Below are 10,085 nucleotides of genomic sequence, written 5' to 3' on the forward strand. Positions count from 1 at the left end.
ACATACTGTAGGAATATTTCATATTTAGGTGAATCTGTAAGTACACTTTAAGATGTATACATAATAATTGTATTTCTTAAAAAATATTGATACATGTAATACTATTTGTGATCATTTTAAATGAATAAATTAATGTCAATCAATAAAACTGAAATTAATTTAGATGATCAGATCTTGCGATAAAAAAAACTTTATTTCAATTTTTCCAAGAAATTAAGAAAGGGGAGATAAATAACAGGTGATTAAGGAATCTATTTTATTAATTTAATTCTTTATTTTATGTCATAGTTATGTCTATGTCAGACAATAGTGATAACTTTGACATTGTCAATTAATGATTAATTTTGTATTATGTAATACAATATAATCCAATGAAAAGGGTTAATATATTACAACACGGGGTACATATATGGTAGCCATCATAAACGGATTTGGGGAAGAAATAAGTCAGGGTTACTTATATGATAGCCATCATAAATGTATGCGGCTGAGAGAGACAATGAAATAGTAGGGGTACAAATATACTTGGTATCAACAAAGGATCAGACCAAGGCTGATGAAGAAATATTACGGAGGATAATATTTGATAGCCGTTATTAAAGTTTCTGGAGAGATTATGAAATATTAGGGGGATATATAGAGGTTACACAACGAGTGGTTGTTGGATATGGAATTTATTTCACACGAGTAAGTTATTTTTTAAGTTGCAAAAGACACGAGCTTTAGCGAGTGTTTTTTGCAACGTTTAAAAAATAACTTACGAGTGCGTATGCAAATAACGTGTACCGGTGACGTCCAGGACCTGGTGATGTGACGTCATTAGATTATTGATGACGTCAATAACAATTGCAGCTTGGGTCAAAGTTCACCGTGTTAGCCAATCAAAATGCGTACAGAGTTTATACCACGTGTGGTATAAACAGATTGTTAATCAACAGCTGTAATGATTAACTGATGGTCTGAGAGTGGAATAACACAGGGTATTGTGGTAGAAATATATATATGGTATACATCATAAAAGCATCAACGCTATCTTAAAAGTATCCAGAGAAGATGATAATATATTGGAAGGGTGAGGTTAAAAAAAAGTATCCGTACATAGATACACCAATGAGCTATCCTCTTTGTCAAAATTCTATGACATACCTATGTAGATACACCACTGTGAGCTAGCATCTGTCAGATACGCCACAACTATTACAGTTCAATTAATAATATATAATTAAACAAATTTATTTTGGATTTTCGATCAATAGATTTGAGTAAAGGGCGAGTGTTAAGAGTGAAATAATGACCCGGATATCAAAGGTTAATTTAATGGCTGTTCAGTTATCTCTCAATTATAGATGGTCTTGCCATTAGTCGGTGCAGGGGGATATACATTTTATAGCTATCAGGGCACCGGTCTCGGTGGCCGTTTGTATATGTCAGATAAGGTTAACTGATGACCCCTCCGGGGTAAGGGAGGCACAACTTAGCTTCATGCCTATTGCATCTGATAATTGTTTAATTAATCATTTGTCATGTAAAGGTATATCGGGAGTATCCTGCATGAAGCTGATCAGTTCTCAGTAGATCTCGTAGCACTTGACACGTTCATGAGCAGCACTCTTATAACAACCGGTTTTTAGTATTAAATTTCCCCACCATCCACCCCTTTCACACCGCCCTATTTCAAATAATTTAGTATTTCAATTTTAAAGTAAGGTTACATGTATTTAAAATAAGGTCTCTTATGTTGTATTAATACATGTGTTTACCGCTGACGGTGTATACGTATCCGTGGCTGATGTACAGCTACAAAGTTATACGCATACATTCAAAGTTGATATTTAATTATTACTTAATGCATTTGAAAGTTGAACGATTTTGTGTTATATTACCACTTTTCTGCTGTCGAGTTTATCTCTTTCAGTACTTGATTATTGTGGAAAATCAGCAAGTGGATGGGACTTGAGTGTAACAACATTTTCTGTGAATTGGGTCCAAACATCAACCATATGAGATCTATGTATCTTGAGTGACTTTGAATTTTGGTGAAGGGAGGTAATTACATTACGGAATAAGGACTGGAACGCGGGTCAGCAGTTTTGTAATACTGTGTATTGGACTACGATCGCGAGTGCTATACTTTTATGCAGCAGTCTTTATTTCAGGGCAGGATATATAATTATATTTTTTAAGTCATATTATTTAATTCTGGTGGTATTAATTATACTAGACTGTGCTCTGGTCGGCCAATAGTCTTGCTATGGTTTACCCTGGGGGACTAAATCTTGCTAAGGAGGTATCCTAGGAGTTTCTGGCAGGCCAGTGCTAAGTATAAATATAATAATCCTGATCTTGTAATGCTTGCCACGTGATATCCTGGGAGCTAAAGGCAGGATTATGGTTTTCTCCAGGCTGGAGATGTTGGTTCCTCTTGCGAGAGGTGGTTTCGGATTTTTACAAGTGCAGGCAAAATCTGCTAGGTCAGAGGGCAAGGGGCTTTATGTCCGGGTACCTGCGGGTAGACATTTAGCATGGGTCCTTGCCTTTGCATGCACTTGTAATACTAAGTTTTGGCTGCGGCCATTGTCATAGTAAATTCATAAATTGATAAGCCTGCTCGCCATATTCTGAGGTTGTATACGTTTAGTATTAAATGAGGCTGCGGTCATTTAAATCCAAATTCATTGTTTGTTTTTTTGTTATAAAGAAGAAAAGTATACTAAAATAACCTCTGTCAGACCTCTATGAGACATACATACATAGATACACCACAGCTATCCTCAGTCAGACCTCTGTGTTGAGACATACATACATAGATACACCACAGCTATCCTCTGTCAGACCTCTGTCAGTCATACATACATAGATACACCACAGCTTTCCTCTGTCAGACCTCTGTGAGACATACATACATAGATACACCACAGCTTTCCTCTGTCAGACCTCTGTTAGACATACATACATAGATACACCACAGCTTTCCTCTGTCAGACCTCTGTTAGACATACATACATAGATGCACCACAGCTTTCCTCTGTCAGACCTCTGTGAGACATACATACATAGATACACCACAGCTTTCCTCTGTCAGACCTCTGTCAGACATACATACATAGATACACCACAGCTATCCTCTGTCAGACCTCTATCAGACATACATACATAGATACGCCACAGCTATCCTCTGTCAGACGTCTTTGAGACATACATACATAGATACACCACAGCTATCCTCTGTCAGACCTCTGTGAGACATACATAGATACACCACAGCTATCCTCAGTCAGACCTCTGTCGGTCATACATACGTAGATACGCCACAACTATCCTCTGTCAGACCTATGCGGTGAGCCATACATACTGTACATAAATACACCACAACTATCCTTCGTCAGACCTCTGTGTTGAGAACTTGAACATACATACATAGATACACCACAGCTTTCCTCTGTCAGACCTCTGTCGGTCATACATACATAGATACACCACAGCTTTCCTTTGTCAGACCTCTATCAGACATACATACATAGATACACCACAGCTATCCTCTGTCTAACCTCTATAAGACATACATACAGAGATATATTATTGCTATTCTGTCAATGCCAGTGTTCCTATCCTGAAAATCAGTCTGTGATTTTGTTGACTTCGAGCAAGTCCTGATGGCCTTGGGATAACATATCCCAAGGATTGTTGAACCATCCAGTACCGTTGTCCCCTTTTGACTACCGCTATCATGCAGATGTTTTTATTGAACGAATGTAAGCTCTCTCCATGAATGTGGACAGGGGAAGAGACACCCGCTCAGTCTCTTCAGAGTTCATCATGATTTTCTTCGGGATTTATATTCCTAATTTTAAAGTGGACAGATTTCAAGTGCTACATCAAGTCACATGACTAATGCAAGCAGGAAATTACTTGTTTATCGATGGAACCTAAAGGTAATTTCCTGCTGAACGTTCAATCTAGAATTCACTAGAATGTGTTGAAGATAAGCATAAAATTACAGAGAACATGTATATGTGCAACCAGTTCATGTGTGCCCTCCTCAAACAGCATCTGTATCAACTTATCAAATGGGAAACAGATACTTAACGAGATATGAATATAATTATACGTATTGTGGCACTAATTGTGAATCAGTGCTGATATACTTTCCCAGTTCGTGTTAATGTCTTCTCAACCTGACAAAAATCATCCCCTGTCACGGGATGGACATCCACCTCCCCTATCGGACAATTTTAGGACACAGTGTCGTACATAGGAACTTTGACCCATATTCTGCAGTGGGTCCCCCACCAATGAACATAGACTGGTTAATAACAGTAACAGGTAAGGGCCACGTTCATATAGTGAGATGATGAAAGATTATGGTTAAAGCTCTTAACTTCTTTATATCTTTATAGATTTCTCTGTCCATTTGTTGTCAAATGTTACTTTCATGTTAAAAAGACTACTTCTGTAGAATTTTAGTATCCATGAAAAAGTAGGTTTTCCATAAATATTCAAGTGGGGTAATGCAAATTCATTATTTGCCCTGTAAGCAAAATTAATACTATTATGAATCAATTAAATTGAAACTACATCGGTACATTAGGGACCGTGTATACATTTTGGTTTTGGTGGAAGGTTTACTTGTTATGGTAATGGGGTCACTATACCAGGTTTTGATATGAAGGCCCATAGCTCGATTATGCATGCAGTCCGTGGGTCATTTTATTCAAATTTGGTCAAAAGTAAACAAACTTCATTTGACAATTTTTCATTAAATCATGATTGTTGCTGTCGGTATGAAGACCTTAATCAGACATTAGAGATTTCATTTTTACTGTCATTTATTTATAATTACAATATTCTGCTCTATAATCAATTATATTTAACTTGATAATGATTTTCCATCAAATAGGCATATTGTAGTTTAACAACAATCTTTATTTTTTTTATAAAATCATTTCTAGTAAAACTAACTTGTCAAAGTGTTACAATACTTAAAAGCATTCTTCAGACTATTTTAACTGCCCATTTTAAGGAATATAGATACAGCAGTGATGAAGTAAAGGCGAAATGAACAACTAGAGCCTGTTGTTTTAGGGGGGTGCTGTCAATTTAACCACATATAACCCCCTATATAGATGGTGACAAGTCACCTGGTGTTTTGGAAGAAACGTATATTTCTATGTGATTTTGCTGCAAGTCCCGGTGTAATATAGAATTTGCATCACCATCAAAATAGTATCCGAATACTCTTTTGCTCATCATAAATGTATCCCCCTAAAGCATTTGTAACACCCAGCCCCAAAACATACACACATCATTGATTGACTGCTAACAATCTAATTATCAGGTATTATATGATGCATCAGGTAAACAGTTATAAAAATGCTAGTTGACTACGGGGATATCATGGGTACCTGTACAGGTGTCATGGTGACTCATTACACATTGTCAGGTATTGTTACAAAACAACTTGTCTAGAGGCAGGTCTGTGTCGATATACGATATACATGTATAGCCACTAAACTGGTAAAGATACAGGTAGTATCTACCTGTCTTAATCATGCAGGTATCAGGGTACCTGTACAAGAATTTTTTTTTATTACTTGAATCATCTAAAACAATATACTGTAAAAGTGGATATTTTCGCGTGTGGAAATTTTCGCTTAGCCAGCTTCCAAAGTGTTCGCGGTGTGGATATTTTCGCGCCGTCAAGATAGTTTTGCGCTAACTTGTATCTTTTATATTTAGTATTTTTATGTGTTAATATATTCGCGTGTGGAAATTTTCGCGGAGATTTACTGATAGCGAAATAAGCGAAAATGTCCACACCGCGAATATTTCCACTTTTACAGTATATTTTTTTGTGTGGCTACCATATGTACATCATATATACCTTGCATATCATTTATTGATTTCAGTAATTCTCCAAAAATTCTTAATATAGGTATATACTTAAAGGTGTTTATGTATGTAGAAGTACATGTATTCCATATTTTAGACGAATCTGTAAATACTTTTTTTATAAACTTGTACATCAGATATTGATCATACTATTTCTGATCATAATCAATTAATTAGATAATGGCAATCAACTTTGGTGTTCATACAATAGCTGAAACAGTAATGTATGCAATTGCATATAAACCAATTATAATATTATCATTGTCAGTGACAACAGGTTATATAACATCTATAATATTTAGATATAAAACTAACCCTCCTGTTTAGCTCGTACCACAAATGCTCGATTTTGGATATAGCTGGACTGTATAGTGGCCAATCATGAACTGGAACATTGTTTTGAGCCATAAAGTCACGACAAAGTCTAGCTAGCAACATATGGGACTTCACGTTGTCCTGCTGCAACGTAAGGTGATGAGAGTAAGACTGCGTGTGTCTCAAGAAATAATCTCGATACTACTGCTGTAAGATAACAGCCCCCCCCCCCCCCCCCCCCCCCCCCCCCCCCCCCCCCCCTCAATATAACGTTACCTAATCCAACTCATTAATTAAACAGTGTAATTTATATATAGTATACTCATTATACCCAACATTAAATCATGTATTAAAAACTTTTATACTGTTATTATAAACCTGTTAAAAGGAAGAAAAACACCTCAAAAATACATCTTAATATTGATATCATGCAGTGAAATATTGTTTTACAAAGAAAACAATTTCAAGTCTATATTTTACACCGGATATACTTACCTCTAGGAATTGATGTCAGCATGATGTTTATATGTAACTCTCACTGACAACATCAATGTTATTTGACCGCGCTCTAGCTTACATCTTGGTCGTCACTGGGGCACTGAGTCTACTGTTTTGGTATGTCTGAGGCTTATAGGTGGACACTCCAGTGTAATATCTCGGAAATTTTTATTTTCATTTATCGTACTTTTACATGTATCTCTATATGTGAAAGTTACTAATATTCAGGAAATCTAAAATTATATGACACTCAAGTGTCACATTCAGATTACGAAGGTCGAAGTAAATTTTAAAGTGGATAGTTTACAAGTGCTACATCAACCACAGTCACATGACTATTGCAAGTAGGAAATTTCTTGTTTATCGAAAGGTAATTTCCTGGTGAAGAATCTAGAATTCACTTGAATGTGATGTAGATGGGCATAAAAATACAGAAATATGTACATGTACCAACCAGTGCATGTGTGTCCTCCTCATACAGTCTCTGCATCAACCTATCGAAAGGGAAACAGACACTTTACGAGATATGAGTAATTATACGTATTGTGGTGCTAAATGTAAATCAGTGTTGATATCTTTTCCCGGTGGGTGTTGATGTTATTTGAGACCTAAAACAACATCCCCTGTCACGGGATAGACATCCACCTCTCCTATTGGACAATTTTAGTACACAGTGTAGCACTGTAGGATCCACATTGTAAAGTTGGCCTCCCTAGGTGGTTAAGCATTTTTACAAATGTAACTTCTTCTTTCTGTCCATTTGTTGTCAAATGTTCAACAGAATACTTTTGCAGAACTGCTTAAGGGTTCATAAAAATTTAGAATCCATGAACAAGTAGGTTTTGCAATAATGTTCAAGTGGAGTGATGCAAATATATTGTTTGCGCTGGTAACCCAAGGAAGCACTAAATTTGGGCAAAGATCTCTTAAATTATTAATCATATTGTGAACCAATCAAAATGGAACTACGCGGTTACATTAGGGACCATAGGAAGATGTGTATGCATTTAGGTTTTGTTGGAGGATTGGCTTGGTATGGTAATCTGGTGTCTATCACAGTTTTTGGCATAAAGACCCAAATACTCGATCATGCAGCCGGTGTGACAATTTTGTTATCTCAGATGGCACGAGGTGCATGCACTTTGTTTTTAGTGGATTTTTTCCTTGTCAGTGGTAATCTGGTCACTGTACACAGGTTTTGATATGAAGGCCCTTAGCTCGATCATAGATGAAGCCCGTGGGTCAATTCTATTAAAAGGTAAAAGGTCAACAAGCCTCTTATGAAAAATATCATTCGTTGACTTATGATTGTTAGTGTCGGTATGAGGGACTTGAATCATCAGAAATCAGAGATTTTCATTCTTACTGTCTTAAATTTGTAGTTGTATAATTGCAACATTCTGTTCTATAATCAATTACATTTTAACTTAACAATGACTTTTGATCAATTGGGCCTATTGTAGTTTAACAACAATTGTGTAACCCTTGATAAAATCATTTCTAGTAAATTACTAACTTGACAAAAAGTTACAATACTTTATAGCATTCTTCAGTCTCTTTCCATCTACCTTTTTTAAGGAATAATTCTATGTAATACTATATTATACCATGAACAGGGCCAATACAATACAGTAGGGGTATATATAAGATAGCCATCATAAAATTATCTGGGAAATGGTTATGACGGGGATACATATATGATAGCCGTTATAAAGAATGCGGGGTTGAGTAGACTAAGAAATATCGAGGGGGGAGGGGGGGGGGGGGGGGAGGGGGGGTCTGTATATCATAGGTATCGTAAAAGAATGCGGGGGAGAGAATGAAATATCAGGAGGGTGAGGGTTGATACTAATATGACAAAAAGCATCATAGCTGCGTTGTCCATCGTCCGTCGTCCGTCCGTAAATGAAACCATTGAACAAATCTCAATGAAAATGTTTAAGAATCTTCCATGGTATATCTTCTACTAAACCTGAAGAGAATGAAATAGTAACGGATTTTTTAAAACAGTATGATAACCATATAACGAATTCTGCATTTTAAGAGTTAGATGCTGATATCACTAGAAATGAAATCCTTAAAGATATTTATACGTTGAGTACATCTAAAGCATGTTGTAATGATTTACTAATTGATAAATACTTTATTAAGGGAAACGATGCCTTTTCACCTTGCCTTGTTGAATTATGTAATAGTGTTTTTAAGTCTGGTAATTATCCACCTGCATGGTCAATAGGTAGCATTTCCCTGATTTTAGAAGGTAAACAGGAATGATACTAATTACTACCGAAGTATTACTCTAATCAGTTGCTTGGGAACACTTTCTACTTCAATTTGAATAATAGACTCGTTGCTTTTGACTGCACATATTCAAAAATAAGTGATGCTCAGTTTTAGTTTAAGAAACATATGTCAACAGTTGACGCTACAGTTGTGTTACAGTCATTAATAGGTAAAACACTTACAAATAAGAAGAGATTATACTGTTGTTTTATTGATTACAGGAAAGCATTCGACTTTGTAAAGAGGCTGAACTTATGGTTTAAACTTATCAAAGACGGAGTAGAAGGGAAAATGCTTTATGTTCTAATTTACCAGTTCAAACGAACATCAATTATTTATCAAATAAAACTCAACACACTGTGTTCAGATTACCACTTACTGCAGCTGACGCTATTTACTAGGCACTCATTTTCACAACAAAAATCACAACAATGTCCGTAAAGCACACACGATACCGCCATAATAGTCCTTGATAATCCTGACGTCTTTACCACATCCTTGTCCGGGTTACAGACCTGTAACACAGAAAACAAGACAAGAAAATCTTTCCAACATAGATTTGGTGGGCGGGGGTCAATATAGCGCCTGTCGAGGTGCGCTGCAAAAGCTCGAATGACCCACGTACCCAGTTACACCTGTACTGCCTGTAGAACTCACCTGTATCACAGGTAAAGCACGTGCACCTCGCGCCACGTTACCCGATACATTCAATGCCCTATAGTCACCCCACGGGTGCACCTCACTGTAAACACAGTATAAAACGTAACATTGATAAATTCAAAACTATAATCCGTTCACTGTATAATGATGTTAAATGTTGTGTAAAATATGACAATAAGATGTCAGATTTTTTTCAATTGTAAGAACGGTTTATTCCAAGGAGAAATTGTGACACCTTTAATGTTTTCCATGTACGTAAATGATTGCGAGATGAGTTTTTTAACCAATGATTGTCCTACTATTGAATTACAATCTATCAATCTATTATTATTGATGTCCGCAGATGATGTGGTACTTTAAGCAGAAACTGCAGAAGGTTTACACAAAATGTTAGATACACTACTTACGTATACTGAAAAATGGAACCTAACTGTAAATAC

The sequence above is a fragment of the Pecten maximus genome, chromosome 9 (genome assembly GCF_902652985.1).
Source record: "Pecten maximus chromosome 9, xPecMax1.1, whole genome shotgun sequence".
Lineage (NCBI taxonomy): Eukaryota > Metazoa > Mollusca > Bivalvia > Pectinida > Pectinidae > Pecten > Pecten maximus.